General features: G+C 45.6%; 1 pseudogene; it reads right to left on the bottom strand.

Moving 5' to 3' along the window:
- On the bottom strand, positions 1-843 carry LOC139419247 (uncharacterized; annotated as a pseudogene).
- Positions 844-17586: the final 16743 nt, after the last annotated feature.

Genomic DNA, 17586 nt, shown 5'->3' with positions numbered 1-17586 from the left:
TTAATATATATGGTACCATAAGCACTGCCACAGACTGCTGACATTGCAGGAATCATTCACAGCATGTTACACCAGTAATTGGAAATATCATGGTAATTGTACTTTTAATATTCATCCTATATTACCTGCAGTGGCTCATCTGGCTGTGATGGTGACCTGGGTTTGAACCATGTGTCTGCTCTGGAAGCCTGAGAATGTCCTGTGTGTTCCTGACTCTCTGGGTTGTTAAGAAGGAGGGCTCCATTTCACATCAGAACCTGGTCCTGCTCCAGTCCAGCCCTCCCAGAAGTTAGAGGTCAGTCTGGTTCTGCTGTCGTAGGTTCATTGGTTCTGGTGAAGGTCCACGTGAGGGAGAAGTTCTGGAGGTTATGTGGAGTAATGCAGGGGATGGACAGCACTTAGCCTGCCACTCCAATACATTCCTCTGAAATAGAGACACATTCACCCAAAGTGTCACAGGCTGGTTTTGTCCAACCTTTGGAGTCTTAATATTGTTATGGTGGATAAATGGGTGAAGGATCAGAATACCTGTCTGCTTTATGGAGGTGCTCCACACCTGGGCCTTGTCTGCAAAGATGACCAAACAGAAGTAGGGGTAGTCAGAGACATTACCCAGGATCCTCACTCTGCTCTCCAATGTGTACAGACCTTTGGAGTCAAGGGTTTTGATGGTGTTTTTGTTCTGTAGTGTTTTTGGGGCAGATCATGGTTCTGTGGTCCATGCCACCTGAGAGGCAGGATAGATGTTCTGAGATTAAGAAAAAAGTGTTCTCTGTTGAATTTTCTAAAATAAAAAGTGTTTCTACAAGCATGATAAAACAAAGCACTACTTACTTCAGACATGTTTCACACAGTAACAGCAGCAACTAACCTTCAACCTTAATAACATCCACAACATCCTGGTTACCCATAATGGTACTGGTGTAACATGTATGTTACATATGGAACTGGTGTAAAATAGGCCATTTCAGCTGGCTGTTTGGAGGGTTTATGGAGCAGAGAGCAGGTTCTAAAACAAGGTACACATAGAATACCTTTCAAACGTTTGGGGTCACTTAGAAATGTCCTTGTTTTCCATGCAAACATACATGAAAAAAGTTGCAAAATTAATAGGAAATATAGTCAAGACGTTGACAAGGTTATAAATAATGATTTTTAATTGAAATAACAATTGTGTCCTTCAAACTTTTCTTTCGTCATAGAATCCTCCATTTGCAGCAATTACAGCCTATTCTAGTTGTCAGTTTGTTGAGGTAATCTGAAGAGATTTCACCCCATGCTTCCTGAAGCACCTCCCACAAGTTGGATTGGTTTGATGGGCGCTTCTTACGTATCATACGGTCAAGCTGCTCCCACAACAGCTCAATAGGGTTGAGATCCGGTGACTGTGCTGGCCACTCCATTCTAGACACAATACCAGCTGACTGCTTCTTCCCTAAATAGTTATTGCATAGTTTGGAGCTGTGCTTTGGGTCATTGTCCTGTTGTAGGAAGAAATTGGCTCCAAATAAGCACCGTACACAGGATATGTCATGGCATTGCAAAATGGAGTGATAGTCTTCCTTCTTCAAGATACCTTTTACCCTGTACAAATGTCCCACTTTACCACCACCAAACCCCCCCCCCCCCCCCCCAGACCACCACATTGCCTCCACCATGCTTGACAGAGGTCGTCAAGCACTCCTCCAGCATCATAAAAAAAAATCTGCGTCTCACGAATGTTCTTCTTTGTGATCCGAACACCTCAAACTTAGATTAACCTGTCCAGTGTCTGTTTTCTTTTGCCCATCTTAATCTTTTTCTTTTTATTGGCCAGTCTGAGATATCGTTTTTTCTTTGCAACTCTGCCTAGAAGGCCAGCATCCCGGAGTCGCCTCTTCACTGTTGACGTTGAGACTGGTGTTTTGCGGGTACTACACAAAAAGAAATGTCCCTTTTTCAAAGGTAATTCTTAAAAATCCAAATAACTTCACAGATCTTCATTGTAAAGTGTTTAAACACAGTTTCCCATGCTTGTTCAATGAACCATAAACAATGAATTAACATGCACCTGTGGAACGGTTGTTAAGACACTAACAGCTTACAGACGGTAGGCAATTAAGGTCACAGTTATGAAAACTAAGGCCTTTCTACTGACATTGAAAACACCAAAAGAAAGATGCCCAGTGTCCCTGCTCATCTGCGTGAACGTGCCTTAGGCATGCTGCAAGGAGGCATGAGGACTGCAAATGTGGCCAGGGCAATAAATTACAATGCCCGTGCTGTGAGACGCCGAAGACAGGGAGACAGGGCGGACAGCTTATCGTCCTCGCAGTGGCAGACCACGTGTAACAACACCTGCACAGGATTGGTACATCCGAACATCACACCTGCGGGACAGGTACAGGATGGCAACAACAACTGCCCGAGTTACACCAGGAATGCACAATCCCTCCATCAGTGCTCAGACAGGCTGAGAGAGGCTGGACTGAGGGCTTGTAGGCCTGTTAGGCAGATCCTCACCAGACATCACCGGCAACAACGTTGCCTATGGGCACAAACCCACCATCGCTGGACCAGACAGGACTGGCAAAAAGGGCTCTTCACTGACGAGTCGCGGTTTTGTCTCACCAGGGGTGATGGTCAGATTCGCGTTTATTGTTGAAGGAATGAGCGTCCCACCGAGGCCTGTATGTACTCTGGAGCGGGATCGATTTGGAGGTGGAGGGTCCATCATGGCCTGGGGCGGTGTGTCACAGCATCATCAGACTGAGCTTGTTGTCATTGCAGACAATCTCAACGCTGTGCATTACAAGGAAGACATCCTCCTCCCTCATGTGTTACCCTTCCTGCAAGCTCATCCTGACATGACCCTCCAGCATGACAATGCCACCAGCTATACTGCTCGTTCTGTGCATGATTTCCTGCAAGACAGGAATGTCAGTGTTCTGTCATGGCCAGCGAAGAGCCCGGACCTCAATCACATTGAGCACGTCTGGGACCTGTTGGATCAGAGGATGAAGGCTAGGGCCATTCCCCCCAGAAATTTCCAGGAACTTGCAGGTGCCTTGGTGGAAGAGTGTGGTAACATCTCACAGCAAGAACTGGCAAATCTGGTGCAGTCCATGAGGAGGAGATGCACTGCAGTAAATAATGCAGCTGGTGGCCACACCAGATACTGACTGATACTTTTGATTTTGACATCCCCCTTTGTTCAGGGACACATTATTCCATTTCTGTTCGTCACATGTCTGTGGAACTTGTTAAGTTTATGATGAAAATAAATGCAGTTGGCAGTGAGAGAACGTTTCTTTTTTTGTTTATTTAATGAAGCTGCCAGTTGAGGACTTGAGAGGTGTCTGTTTCTCAAACTAGGCACTCTAATGTACTTGTCCTCTTGCTCAGTTGTGCACCGGGGCCTCACACCCCTCTTTCTATTCTGGTTAAAGCCAGTTTGCGCTGTTCTGTGAAGGTAGTAGTACACAGCGTTGTACGAGATCTTCAGTTTCTTGGCAATTTCTCGCATGGAATAGCCTTCATTTCTCAGAACAAGAATAGATTGATGAGCTTCAGAAAAGTTTTTTTGTTGTTGGCCATTTTGAGCCTGTAATCGAACCCACAAATGCTGATGCTCCAGATACTCTAAAGAATGCCAGTTTTATTGCCTCTTTAATCAGCACAACAGTTTTCAGCTGTGCTAACATAATTGCAAAAGAGTTTTCTAATGATCAATTAGCCTTTTAAAATTATAAACTTGGATTAGCTAACACAACTTTCCATTGGAACACAGGAGTGATGGTTGCTGATAATGGGCCTCTGTATGCCTATGTAGATATTCCATTAAAAAATCTGCCGTTTCCAGCTACATTAGTCAGTTATAACATTAACCATGTCTACACTGCATTTCTGATCAATTTTATGATATTTTAATGAACAAAAAATGTGCTTTTCTTTCAAAAACAAGGGAATTTCTAAGTGACCCCAAACTTTTGAACAGTAGTGTTAGATATTCCATTAAATATCTGCTGTTTCCAACTACAATAGTCATTTACCACTTTAACAATGTCTATACTGCATTTCTGATCAATTTTATGTTTTTTTAATGGGCAAAATAATTGGCTTTTCTTTCAAAAACAAGAACATTTCTAAGTGACCCCAAACTTTTGAACGGTAGTGTATATACCCTCATCTGAAACATCTACACTCCTGAGTAGGACTGATTTATTTACATGAAAAGGCTGGTCTTTAAACAAAGATGTATTTCCACTGAAATGTTCAGTCTGAAATTGCAACTAGTCAATGTCATCGTAGTAGCTATGGACGGGTGTTTGCTGTCTGTACCAATGAATCACCTTGTCTTCATTTAGTTTGAAGCTACATGGCAGCACACAGTCCTCAGGGTAGAGACAGGTCACCAGAGAGACAAGACATGGCCTTCAAAAAAATAATGCCTACATATTCTTTAATAGAAGTTTAGATTCCAGAGGATAATGTTATATAATTGCAATCAAACATTTCTGATAATCAAAATTTGTAGTATTCTTACCTACTAGTATACTTCTACTCACACATCTAGGTGTACACTCTTAGAAAAAAAAGGTGCTATCTAGAACCTAAAGGGGTTCTTCGGCTGTTCCCATAGAATAACCCTTTGAATAACTATTTTTGCTTCTAGGTAGAACCCTTTAGGGTTCCAGGTTAGAACCCTTTTGGTTCCATGTAGAACCCTTTCCACAGAGGGTTCTACATGGAACCCAAAAATAGGGTTCTACCAGGAACCAAAAAGTGTTCTCCTATGGGGACAGCTGAAGAACCCTTTTGGAACCGTTTTTTCTAAGAGGGAATAACTGTACAACATTTTCACAATCTTAAATATCAAAATATGCCTGCAACACACATTTTGTCCTATATAGAATTCCAAAGTTGTGTGGTCATGTTGTTAAAACGAAAGCTCAAATTCAGGACGAAAATGTTACGCTCCATTACGAACAGCATGGCAATGTCTATTTCTGTCTCGGTAGCCTGCTGTAGCTAGCTAGATGCCTTAGAAGGGTATCTCAGAGTTGACAACTGTTCAGACACTCACAGATGACTGCTACAATGAATACTTAATTCAAAACTTTAATGTAAATTATGAAGACGGTACAGTTATTCAGTTGTTTAGAACACAGATGTGCTCCACTGTAGAACAGTACTCTCCAATGATATAATTTCCCCCCTTGAGCAAAACATGTGGGTTGTTGTCCATGGGCACATTTTCTAACTATCAGTCAAGCTACAAATGCATGGTTGATTGATGATGTCAGGTCTGTGATTAGGAACAGTATGACTGTCATCTAGTACGTCTTGTCAGTCAGAGCTATGTATGGCCGTTGTTTTGTCCTGCTGTCAGCTGGCAGTCATCCATTGGCAAATCATCAGATGTTTTAACTGTGAGGGAGAAATGGAAAGGCCAATTAGTAAGGCAGGGCAATAGGTATTAGCCAATGAAAAAATAACTCTAAAGCCAGCAGTATTTCCTTTCAGTGTACTTCAACCAAACATGAATAAATAAGAACTTTACTATAACAGATAAATTCATTCAAATGATAGAAAAGTTTAAGTTTTATGAATGTTGTTAAGGCTAAAGGTATCTGGGCTGAAGGCTACACAAGTCACTTTTGTTTTGGCCTTGCAGAATGGGATAAAATCAGATACACTACATGGCCATAAGTATGTGGACACCTGGTCATCGGACATCTTATTCCAAAATCATGGGCATTAATATGGAGTTGGTCCCCCATTTGCTGCTATAATAGCCTCCACTGTTCTGGGAAGGCTTTCCCCTAGATGTTGGAACATTGCTCCGGGGACTTGCTTCCATTCAGCCACAAGAGCATTAGTGAGGTCAGGCGATTAGGCCTGACTCGGAGTCGGCTTTACAATTCATCCCAAATGTGTTCGATGGAGTTGAAGTCAGGGTTCTGTGCAGGCCAGTCAAGTTCTTCCACATCGATCTCGACAAACCATTTCTGTATGGACCTCGCTTAGTGCACGGGGGCATTGTGATGAGGAAACAGGAAAGGGCCTTCTCCAAACTATTGCCACAAAGTTGGAAACACAAAATCGTCTAGCATATGCTGTAGCATTAATATTTTCCCTTCACTGGAACTAAGGCCCAAACCATGAAAACAGCCACTGCCCATTATTCCTCCTCCACCAAACTTTACAGTTGCCACTATGCATTGGGGCAGGTTGCATTCTCCTGGCATCTGCCAAACCAAGTTTTGTCCGTCGGACTGCCAGATGGTGAAGCGTGATTAATTACTCCAGAGAACACATTTCCACTGCTCCAGAGTCCAATGGTGGCAAGCTGTGCACCACTCCTGACGAACAGTTATTTCCAGAGGCAGTTTGGAACTCCGTAGTGAATGTTGCAACCGAGGAGAGATGATTTTTATGCACTACACACTTCCGCACTTGGCGGTCCCATTCTGTGAGCATGTGTGGCCTACCACTTCGCGGCTGAACCGTTGTTGCACCTAGGTGTTTCCACTTCACAATAACAGCACTTACAGTTGACCGGGGCAGTTCTAGCAGGGCAGAAATTTGACAAACTGACTTGTTGGAAATGTGGCATCCTATTTAGGTGCCACGTTGAAAGTCACTGAGCTCTTCAGTATGGGCCATTCCACTGCCAATATTTTCTATGGAGATTGCATGGATTTGTGCTTGATTTTATAAACACCTGTCAGCAACGGTTGTGGCTGAAATAGCCAAATCCACTAATTTGAAGGGGTGTCCACATACTTTTGTATATATAGTGTAAGATTTCTGGATTGGATTATAATAGGACAAAGGCCATATAATGACGAGTCCTGACAACTACTAAAATAGACCTACACTTACTAGTTTTCATTGGCTGCATCTCTGTGTCCTCCAGAGTGGTCCTATCAGCCTTCCCTTGGTTGGCTAGGGAGTTCATAAATCATATGAGTCATTACTTCCTTCATTGCCATGTGAGTATGAGTACAGAATGCATGGTGTTCAGAAGTGATTAATTTACTCTCAGGTATTCCATCACATTAGTTATAGTAGATTGAACAGTAGGATAGCAGACATCTCTTTGATACGCTGATATACTCCCACTGCAGGCCCGGGTCAAGACCTGTCTTTATACTTACCTCTTTGTTTTCTATACAGTAGTATAGCTGTTGTTACTAGTGCAACCACTGCAACTATTACAGCAATAACCCACATCTTGGAGTGACTTTCCCCTGTACGCCCAACCTGGTCTTCAGCATTTGGCATATTGTCTAGACGTTTGGACAATGTAAATGTGTTAAAAATTCAGCATTATGGAAAGATGTGAACACTTAGCATCAATAACCTTGCATGCATAATAAGCACATAGGGTGTAAATCATTTAAAGGTATAATTGTGTACCTGTCAACGACCGCCGTGATGTTGACCTGATGGCGACCTGGGTTTGAACCATGTGTCTGCTCTGGAAGCCTGAGAATGTACAGGTGTAGGTTCCAGTGTGTTCCTGACTCTCTGGGTTGTGAAGAAGGAGGGATCCATCTCCCATCAAAACTCGGTCCTGCTCCAGTTCAACCCGGCCCTCCCAAAGGTTGGAGGTCCGTCTGGTTTGGCTGACATAGCTGAGGATGACCTTGGAGTTATCATTGGTTCTAGTGAAGGTCCAGGTGAGGAAAAAGTTCTGGAAGTTCTGTGGAGCCATGCAAGGGATGGACAGCTCTCGCCCTGCCTCTCCAATCAACTCTGTTGATGAAATAAGTTTATGAATTGTGAGCCAGGGAAAGCATGTTATTTGTGGCTCAGTTGGTAGAGCATGGCACTTTCAACACCAGGTTTGTGGGTTTCGATTCCCACGGGGGACCAGTACAAAAAAATACAAAAATGAATGCACTGACTTATGTAAGCTGCTCTCGATAAGAGTGTCTGCTAAATGTAAAAGGTATATATTTCACTGTCCCTTAGAAGACTTCCCGCTGTAGTCACTCTCTTAAACACTAGAGGGCGGTGTTACCATAGAGATCCTATTAAATTACTAGAGGGGTTTCATAAACCCTCAAAGTTCCAGAACGGTAGAAAAATGGCAGCCATATTAGTCAGGGCGAAATGCAAACCACTCTAATTGGAACGAATGGCAATAGAGGCATATAATCCAGATTTGACTCAAAACATACCTGCAGGAAAATTAAAGTAAGACATGGGATATATCAGAAATGGTGTAATAGAATTATTGTCAACATAAAATATTGTCAAATAATTGTAAATACAGTTTATACAGGTTTTACACCAATTGTCTGTATAAATAGCCTCTAAAATATACAGTACCAGTCAAAAGTTTGGACACACCTACTCATTCAAGGGTTTTTCTTTATTTTTTAAACTATTTTCTACATTGTAGGTCATCAAAACTATTAAAGAAATCAAAATATATTTTAGACTCTTCAAAGTAGCCACCCTATGGCCTCCCGGGTGGCGCAGTGGTCTAAGGCACTGCATTGCAGTGCTAACTGTGCCACCAGAGATTCTGGGTTTGAGCCCAGGCTCTGTCGCAGCCGGCTGTGACCGTGAGTTCCATGGGGCGATGTACAATTGGCCTAGTGTCGTCCGGGTTTGGGCAGGGATATCATGTCTCATCATGCACTAGCGACTCCTGTGCCGGGCGCAGTGCATGCTAACCAGGTCGCCAGGTGCACGGTGTTTCCTCCGACACATTGGTGCGGCTGGCTTCCGGGTTGGATGTGTGCTGTGTTAAGAAGCAGTGCGGTTGTGTTTCAGAGGACGCATGGCTTTCGACCTTTGTCTCTCCTGAGTCTGTACAGGAGTTGTAGTGATGAGACAAGATAGTAACTACTAAAACAATTGGATATGAAAAGGGGGAAAAAAATTAAATGACAAAATGACTTGTTGACAGCTTTGCACACTCTTGGCATTCTCTCAAACAGCTTCATGAGGAATGCTTTTCCAACAGTCTTGAAAGAGTTCCCACATATGCTGATCACTTTGTTGCCTGCTTTTCCTACACTCTGCGGTCCAACTCATCCCAAACCATCTCAATTGGGTTGAGGTCTGGTGATTGTGGAGGCCAGGTCATCTGATGCAGCCCTTCATCGCTCTCCTTGGTCAAATAGCCCTTACACAGCCTGGTGGTGTGTTTTGGGTCATTGTCCTGTTGAAAAACGAATTATAGTCTTATTTAGCGCAAACCAGATGGGATGGCATATCGCTGCAGAATGCCAGAATGCTGGTTAAATAAATCACAGACAGTGTCACCAGCAAAGCAACCCACACCATCACACCTCCTCCTCCATGCTTCACGTTGGGAACCACAAATGCGGAAATCATCCGTTCACCTACTTTGCATCTCACAAAGACACGGCAGTTGGAATTAAAAGGCTCAAATTTGGACTCATCATACCAAAGGAAAATTTCCATCGGTTTAAATGTCCACTGCTCGTGTTTCTTGGCCCAAGCAAGTCTCTTCTTATTTTTGGTATCCTTTAGTAGTGGTTTCTTTGCAGGATTTCGACCACGAAGGCCTGATACACACAGTCTCTTCTGAACAGTTGAAGTTGAGATGTTGAGATATTTGAACTCTGTAAAGCATTATGTGGGTTGCAATCTGAGGTGCAGTTAACTCGAATAAACTTATCCTCTGCAGCAGCGGTAACTCTGGGTCTTCCTTTCCTGTGGCGGTCCTCATGAGAGCCAGTTTCATCATAGTGCTTGATGGTTTTTGGGACTGCAAGTGGAAGAAATTTTCAAAGTTATTGACATTTTCCGGATTGACTGATCTTCATGTCTTAAAGTAATGATGGACTGTCATTTCCCTTTGCTTATGACTATCTCTTTGCTTAAGGCCATCTTCTGTATACCACCCCTACCTTGTCACGACACAACTGATTGGCTCAAAAGCATTAAGAAGGAAAGAAATTCCACAAATGAACTTTTAACAATGCACACCTGTTAATTGAAATGCATTCCAGGTGACTACATCATGAAGCTGGTTGAGAGAATGCCAAGAGTGTGCAAAGCTGTCATTGTCACACCCTGATCTGTTTCACCTGTCTTGTGCTTGCCTCCACCCCCTCCAGGTGTCACCCATTTCCCCATTATCCCCTGTGCACTTATACCTGTGTTTTCTGTTTGTCTGTTGCCAGTTCGTCTTGTCTCGTCAAGCCTACTGGCATTTTTCCTGTACTCCTGTTTTTCTCTCTTGTCCTTGTTTTCTAGCTTTCCCAGTTTTGACCATTCTGCCTGCCCCGACCCTGAGCATGCCTGCTATTCCGTACCCTGTGACACTGCCCTGGATTACTGACCTCTGCCTGCCCTGACCCTGAGCCTGCTGTTCTATACCTTCAGACTCTGCTCTGGATTACTGACCTCTGCCTGCCCTTGACCTGTTGTTTGCCTGCCACCTGTTTTTGTAATAAACTTTGTTGCTTCGAACTGTCTGCATCTGGGTCTTCTCCTGAGGTCCGATTGTACGACCTGGCCATGACTGACGCAGTAGACTTAGACCAACTCCGCAACACCATCTCCTCCCAAGGAGCCACCATTGGGAGACACAGGGAGTTACTCCCAGGTCTTATGGACGGATTCCAGACCTTGGCAGAACGCCATGACTGTGCCTTGAATACATTGCTGGAACAATTCCGCGGATTATCTGTGAGTCCACCGGCCCCGACAGTAGCTTCCCAGCCCCCCAGTAACACCGCTGTCAGCAGTGCGTCTCTCCAGGCCACCCTGGCTTCCCAATAACCTTGCTTACCTCCCACGGAACACTTAGCTGGACGGTCAGGAACCTGTCGGGTGTTTCTCTACCAGTGTTCCCTCATCTTTGAGCTGCTGCCCTCGTCCTTCCCCCGCTAATGTCCGGGAGGGCTCCTGCCTGGGCTACTGCGGTGTGGGAGCAACAATCTACCGAGTGTTTCAGCCTGAAGGAGTTAGTGGATGAGGTGAAAAAGGTTTCAATTCTCCATTTTCTGGGAGAGAGGCTGCCCAGAAGTTACTCCAGCTTCGCCAAGACTTCCGCATTGTGGTGGACTATGCGGTTGATTTCTGCACATTGGCTGACGAGAGTGCCTGGAACTCCCTGTTTGACACATTCCTTTATGGATTATCGGAGGACGTTAAGGATGAGCTTGCAGCCCGGTAACTGCCTACGGATCTCGATTCTCTCTTCGCCTTGACCATCCGGATCGATGGGCAGCTACGGGAACATAGGAGGGAGAGGAGGTCTGATTCCGGTCCCAATCTCTTGCCCTAAGGATACCAACTTGCCTCCGAGGAACTCCGGAAGATTCCGGCGTCTACGTCCCCGAGAGAATCCAAGCTGACGAGAGTTCCCCCGAGAGTCTCTGAGGTCTGCCGACTCCCCTTTTTCGTAGCCAATGCAACTTGGCAGAGCTAGGCTGAACACTTACGCAGACTTAACACCTAGAGTTGTCTGTTTTGCGTAACTGCCGGTCATTATGTGTCAACCTGTCTTTTAAGAAGGCCAGGCTCATCAGTAGGTTGAGTACTCTGGTGGGCCATACGGATAGTTTTTCTTCTCCCCTTACTCACACCCCTCTCCATGCCATCCTGCTGTGGGGTGACCAATCTAAATCTCCCTGGGTTCTCATTGACCCTGGGGCCGATGAGAGTTTCATGGACGCCACCCTGGTGTCTGAGCTGGGCATCCCCACTCAGCCCCTCTCCAGTCACGTGGATGTTAGAGCACTGGATGGGCACTCTATAGGCAGGGTTACCCACAATACTACTCCTATCCACTTGTGTGTGTCCGGGAACCACAGTGATCTATACAGTTTATGCTCAGGTTCCCGTGGTATTGGGGTTTTCTTGGCTCCAGCGCCACAATCCCCTTATCAACTGGACTGCTTGTACTATCATGGGCTGGAGCCCGTTCTGCCACGCCCATTGCCTGAAGTCAGCGCAGCCTGCCCTGGGACGTCTTCCTTTGGGCTCGGAAGAAGCCTCGGACCTCTCTGCCATTCCCGCGGAGTACCAGGATCTATGGGAGGTTTTCAGCATGGCCTGGGCCACTTCGCTTCCTCTGCATTGACCCTATGACTGCGGGAATGACATTCTCTCGGGCACTACCACCCCGGGGATGGCTGTATTCACTGTCGGGTCCCTGGCTGCAGGGGGTATCCGTCTTTCTGACTCCCCCGCCGGCGCAGGGTTCTTCTTTGTGGAGAAGAAGGACGAAACTCTGCGCCCGTACATCGACTACCAGGGCCTCAATGACATCACAGTTAAGAACCGCTAACCACTACCGCTCATCGCCTTGGTTTTGAGCCGCTCCAAGGGGCTACTATGTTCTCTAAGTTAGGGGAACGTTTACCACCTGGTACGGATATGGGAAGGTGACGAGTGGAAGACAGCCTTCAACACTGCTAGTGGACACTATAAATACCTGGTGATGCCATTCGGTTTGACTAATGCTCTTGCTGTGTTCCAGGCCCTGGTTAATGACGTTCTCCGAGATATGTTGAACCAGTTCACTTTCGTCTACCTCGATGACATCCTCATCTTTTCCCGCTTAGCTCAAGAACACATTCTCCACATCCAACAAGTCCTCCAGCATCTCCTGGAGAACCAGCTGTTTGTCAAATGCGAGTTCCATCGCTCCACCATCTCCTTCCTTGGATACATCACTTCTGGGAATGTGCAGATGGATCTGGGTAAGGTGAGAGCGGTAGTAGATTGCAACGTTTCTTAGGATTCGCCAATTCCTATCACGGTTTAATCCACCCTGGCCTCTCCCTTGTCAGCACTCACATCTCCGAAGGTCCCGTTCATGTGGTCCCCAGCTGTTGACCGGGCATTCCTGGACCTTAAGCACCGCTTCACCACAGCTCCCATATTGATCCATCCGGACCTGTCCCGTCAGTTCATGGTGGAGGTAGACGCTTCGGATGTCAGAGTGGGGGCTTTCCTGTCCCAGCGTTCTGCCCTGGACCTTAAGCTGCATCCCTGCGCCTTCTTCTCCTATCGCCTTAACGCCACAGAGAGGAATTATGATGTGGGGAATCGAGAACTACTCACGGTGAAGATGGCCTTGGAGGAGTGGAGACAATGGTTAGATGGCGGCGGAACTTCTATTCATAGTGTGGACGGATCACAAGAACCTGGAATATCTCCGCACCGCCAAGTATCTCAACTCCAGGCAAGCTCGATGGGCACTGCTGTTCACCCGGTTCAACTTCCCCATCTCCTACCACCAGGGGTCTAAGAATGTTAAGCCAGAAGCGCTTTCACGCCGTTATTGCCCCCATTGGAGCCAGGGTGGCAGGTGGCCCACCATAGTTCCAGACATCTCCGCGTTCGTCGCCGCCTGCACTGTCAGTGCTCAGAACAAGACTCCTCGGTAAGCTCTGGCTGGCCTCCTTCAACCTCTTCCTGTCCTTCACCGTCCCTGGTCACATATTTCCCTGGACTTCGTCACTGGTCCCACTCCGTCTGATGGCAACACCACTATCCTCAAGGTGGTGGGCAGGTTTTCCAATGCTGCCCATTTCATTACCCTCCCCAAGCTACCTCAGCCAAGGAGCCGGCCCAGCTCATGGTGCAGCACTTCTTCCGGATCCATGGACTTCCAATGGACATGGTTTCCAACCGTGGTCCTCAATTCTCGTCCCGGTTCTGGAAGGCTTTCTGCACACTCATTGGGTCGTCGGCCAGCCTGTCCTCCGGTTTTCATCCCCAATCCAAAGGGCAGTCGGAGCGTGCCAATCAGGACCTGGATACAACTTTTCGGTGCCTCGTCTCGGCCAACCCCACCACCTGGAGCCAGAAACTTGTGTGGCTGGAGTACGCCCGGAACACCCTTCCCTGCTCGGCCACTGGGCTCTCGCCCTTCGACTGCTCCATGGGTTATCAGCCCAAGCTCTTCCCTGAGCAAGAGGAAGAGGTCATCATACCCTCTGCCCAGATGTTCGTCTGCACCTGGAAGAGAGCTCGGTCTGCTCTTCTCACGACTACCTCCAGGTACCGTCGACAGGCGGACTGCAATTGGACCCTGGTTCCCCGCTATCTTCTTGGGCAGAGGGTATGGCTGTCTACTCGGAATCTGCCCCTCCGGGTAGAGTCCCGCAAACTTTCCCCCCGTTTTATCGGCCCTTTTTCCAAGATCCTTAGCCCCTCTGCTGTTCATCTTCTGTTGCCCCACACTCTCCGTACACATCCCACGTTTCATGTATCAAGGATTAATCCTCTGTCTTACAGCCCTCTGTCTCCTTTTTCCGGTTTTGACCATTCTGCCTGCCCTTTCCCTGAGCCTGTCTGCGGTTCTGTATCCTGAGGTCTGATAGTCAACAAGGCAAAGGGTGGCTACTTTGAAGAATCTAAAATAAAAAATAAATGTATTTATTTGTTTAACACTTTTTTGCTTACTACATCATTCCATATATGTTATTTCATAGTTTTGATGACTTCTCTATTATTCTACAATGTAGAAAATAGTAAAAATAAGGAAAAACCCTTGAATGAGTAGGTGTGTCCAAACTTTGGAGTGGTACTGTATGTAAACAGATCAGAAATGTCTCAAATGTTTTTCTTGGAAAGCTGTGAATACTATTATGATCCATTTACAACTTGTCTAAGTCCATTTGCCATGTTTCTGTCGATATTATGGAGCTAATTTGGAATATTTTTTGGCGTTTTCGTGACTGCAATTTTCCGGGCGATTTCTCAACCAAACGTGAAGAACAAACCGGAGCTATTTCGACTTGGTTTCCTCTATCGTAATCGCTCCTCTTTCACCCCAGCTGCCAAACTAACCTTGATTCAAATGACTAGATGTTAGATGTTCTTACCATTCGGCTAGATGTTCTTTACCATTCAGCCATCAGATTTGCCACCAATGCCACCAATGTCCTTATAGGACACATCACCGCACTCTATACTCCTCTGTAAACTGGTCATCTCTGCATACCCGTCGCTAGACCCACTGGTTGATGCTTATTTATAAAACCCTCTTAGGCCTCACTCCCCCATTTGAGATATCTACTGCAGCCATCATCCTTCACATAAAACACCCGTTCTGCCAGTCACATTCTGTTAAAGGTCCCCAAAGCACAAACATCCTTGGGTCGCTCGTCTTTTCAGTTCACAGCAGCTCTTAATTCAAAGACTCAATCAGACTCAATCATGGACACTCACACTGACAAATCAAATCAAATTTTATTTGTTACATACACATGGTTAGAAGATGTTAATGCGAGTGTAGCGAAATACTTGTGCTTCTGGTTCCGACAGTGCAAGTGACTAGTGATCTATTTGTTAAAGAGGCCAGTGTTTGGGTCTCCATGTTGGCAGCAGCCTTTCTGAGTTTGTGATTGCTGTTTACCAGTCTGATGGCCTTGAAATAGAGACTGAAGAACAGCTTCTCAGTCCCCGCTTTGATGCACCTGTACTGACCTCGCCTTCTGGATGGTAGTGGTGTGAACAGGCAGTGGCTCTGGTGGTTGTTGTCTTTGATGATCTTCTTTTGCCTTCCTGTGACACCGGGTGCTATAGGTAATTTCCCCAGGGATGCGTTGTGCAGACCGCAGCACCCTCTGGAGAGCCTTGCGGTTGAGGGCAGAGCAGTTGCCATACCAGGCTGTGATACAGCCCGACATGATGCTCTCGATTGTGGATCTGTAAAAGTTAGTCAGGGTTTTGGGTGACAAGCCAATTTTCTTCAGCCTCCTGAGGTTGTAGAGATGCTGTTGCACCTTCTTCACCACACTGTCTGTGTTGGTGGACTATTTCAGTTTGTCGTTGATGTGTACACCAAGGAACTTTCCACTTTCTTCACTGCTGTCCCTTCGAAGTGGATAGGGGGTGCTCCCTCTGCTCTTTCCTGAAGTCCACGATCATCTTTGTTTTGTTGACGTTTAGTGAGAGGTTGTTTTCCTGACACCACACTCCGAGTGCCCTCACCTCCTCCCTGTAGGCTGTCTCGTTGTTGTTGGTAATTAAGCCCACTACTGTTGTGTCGTCTGCAAACTTGATGATTGAGTTGGAGGCGTGTATGGCCACACAGTCATGGGTGAACAGGGAGTACAGGAGGGGGCTGAGCACGCACCCTGAGCACGCACCCTCCACCTCGCTGTTGGGGGCCAGCGAGGTGGAGATGTTGTTTCCTACCTTCACTTCCTGGGGGCGGTCCATCAGAAAGTCCAGGACCCAATTGCACAGGGTGGGGTTGAGGCCCAGGGCCTCCAGCTTGATGATGAGCTTGGAGTGTACTATGGTGTTGAATGCTGAGCTGAAGTCAATGAATGGCATTCTTACATAGGTATTCCTCTTCTCCAGATGGGATAGGGCAGTGTGCAGTATGATGGCGATTGTATCATCTGTGGACCTGTTAGGGCGGTATGCAAACTGAAGAGGGTCTAGGGTGGCCGGTGTCGTGTCTTTACTATCATTAAATGTGAAGACTGTTATTTTATCAAATCAGTTCTCTATTTGTAACTATTATTACCTGATTAAACCAATCATGTATTCTTTAATCAACTAGGAAGTCGGGGCACCACGGGAAAATGCTATAGTCTCTATTTCCCGAATCGACTCTTCAGATATTTTCATATCTTATCTAGTCTTCTATTAATGATTATTCATCTTTACCTTCCGTCAGTCTCATTCGAAACGTCGTAAAAGTCTTGGTTCTCTGCACTATCCCTATCGTAAATTATGAATCAGCGATATACAAATTGGCTTGGGTATTTATTTACTAACTAACTAATCATAGAAATAAATGAAAACACACACAATTAGTTCATACATTGGGTTGCTACATAATACAAAGAAAAGGTCTCTAGCGGACGAAACTGATATGACGACTTTGTAGACAAAGAAAAGGGGTGTGGCAGTTCAAGAGCGGGAAACTCATAGAGGATTACTACACTCATATAAATTGCTAATACTTTACATGAACGACCGCTCATCCGAAAATAAATTGCAATTTACATATTTCCGGGTGTATTTCTTGCTGTCTCTCTCTGTGGTCGCAGGTCCATCTGCTGGAGAGAGTCAACAGAAAAGTCTCTGGTTGTGTTTCCGGAAGATCAAAGTCGTAGGTGGTTGTAGGTGGTTAGAATGGAAACTTCATAGTACCATTCAGAAATCTTCTCATAGAATAGATGCTTCAGCAGTTCTCTTTATTCACGTTCAAGATTTACGTCATTTCTAGCTGCAGACTAGTAATTAGTGTCGTCTAGAATTTGCTCCTTCTGTAGTGAATCGATAGTCCCAGAGTTGAACCATTTTCAGAGTTGAATCATTTCCAGCCGTGTAGCCAATGCTCCACGTTGGTATAGTCTTGTCCTTTGATAGAGTTGTAGTTTAAACCACTTGCAGCGTCACCTGGCATGTTATGATCATGTGTGAATTTCTTCAGGAGCAGGTTTAATCCTTTGTCGATGCCTAATGTGATGTCTGGGCCAATGACTAGTTAATCTTCATATGAAAATCCAAACTCTCATTTAGAATGTTCATATCACATTACATCTTTACACAAATAGGTTAATGTTTAATCACAGACCTTTCACAATATTTAGATGTAAGCCTGACAGCTGGGAAATGTACACTTTAAGAGAC

This window comes from Oncorhynchus clarkii, chromosome 10 (assembly GCF_045791955.1).
Source record: "Oncorhynchus clarkii lewisi isolate Uvic-CL-2024 chromosome 10, UVic_Ocla_1.0, whole genome shotgun sequence".
Classification (NCBI taxonomy): Eukaryota; Metazoa; Chordata; class Actinopteri; order Salmoniformes; family Salmonidae; genus Oncorhynchus; species Oncorhynchus clarkii.
The sequence above is the reverse complement of the archived record's forward strand: the minus strand, read 5'-3'. Positions and strand labels throughout refer to the sequence as shown.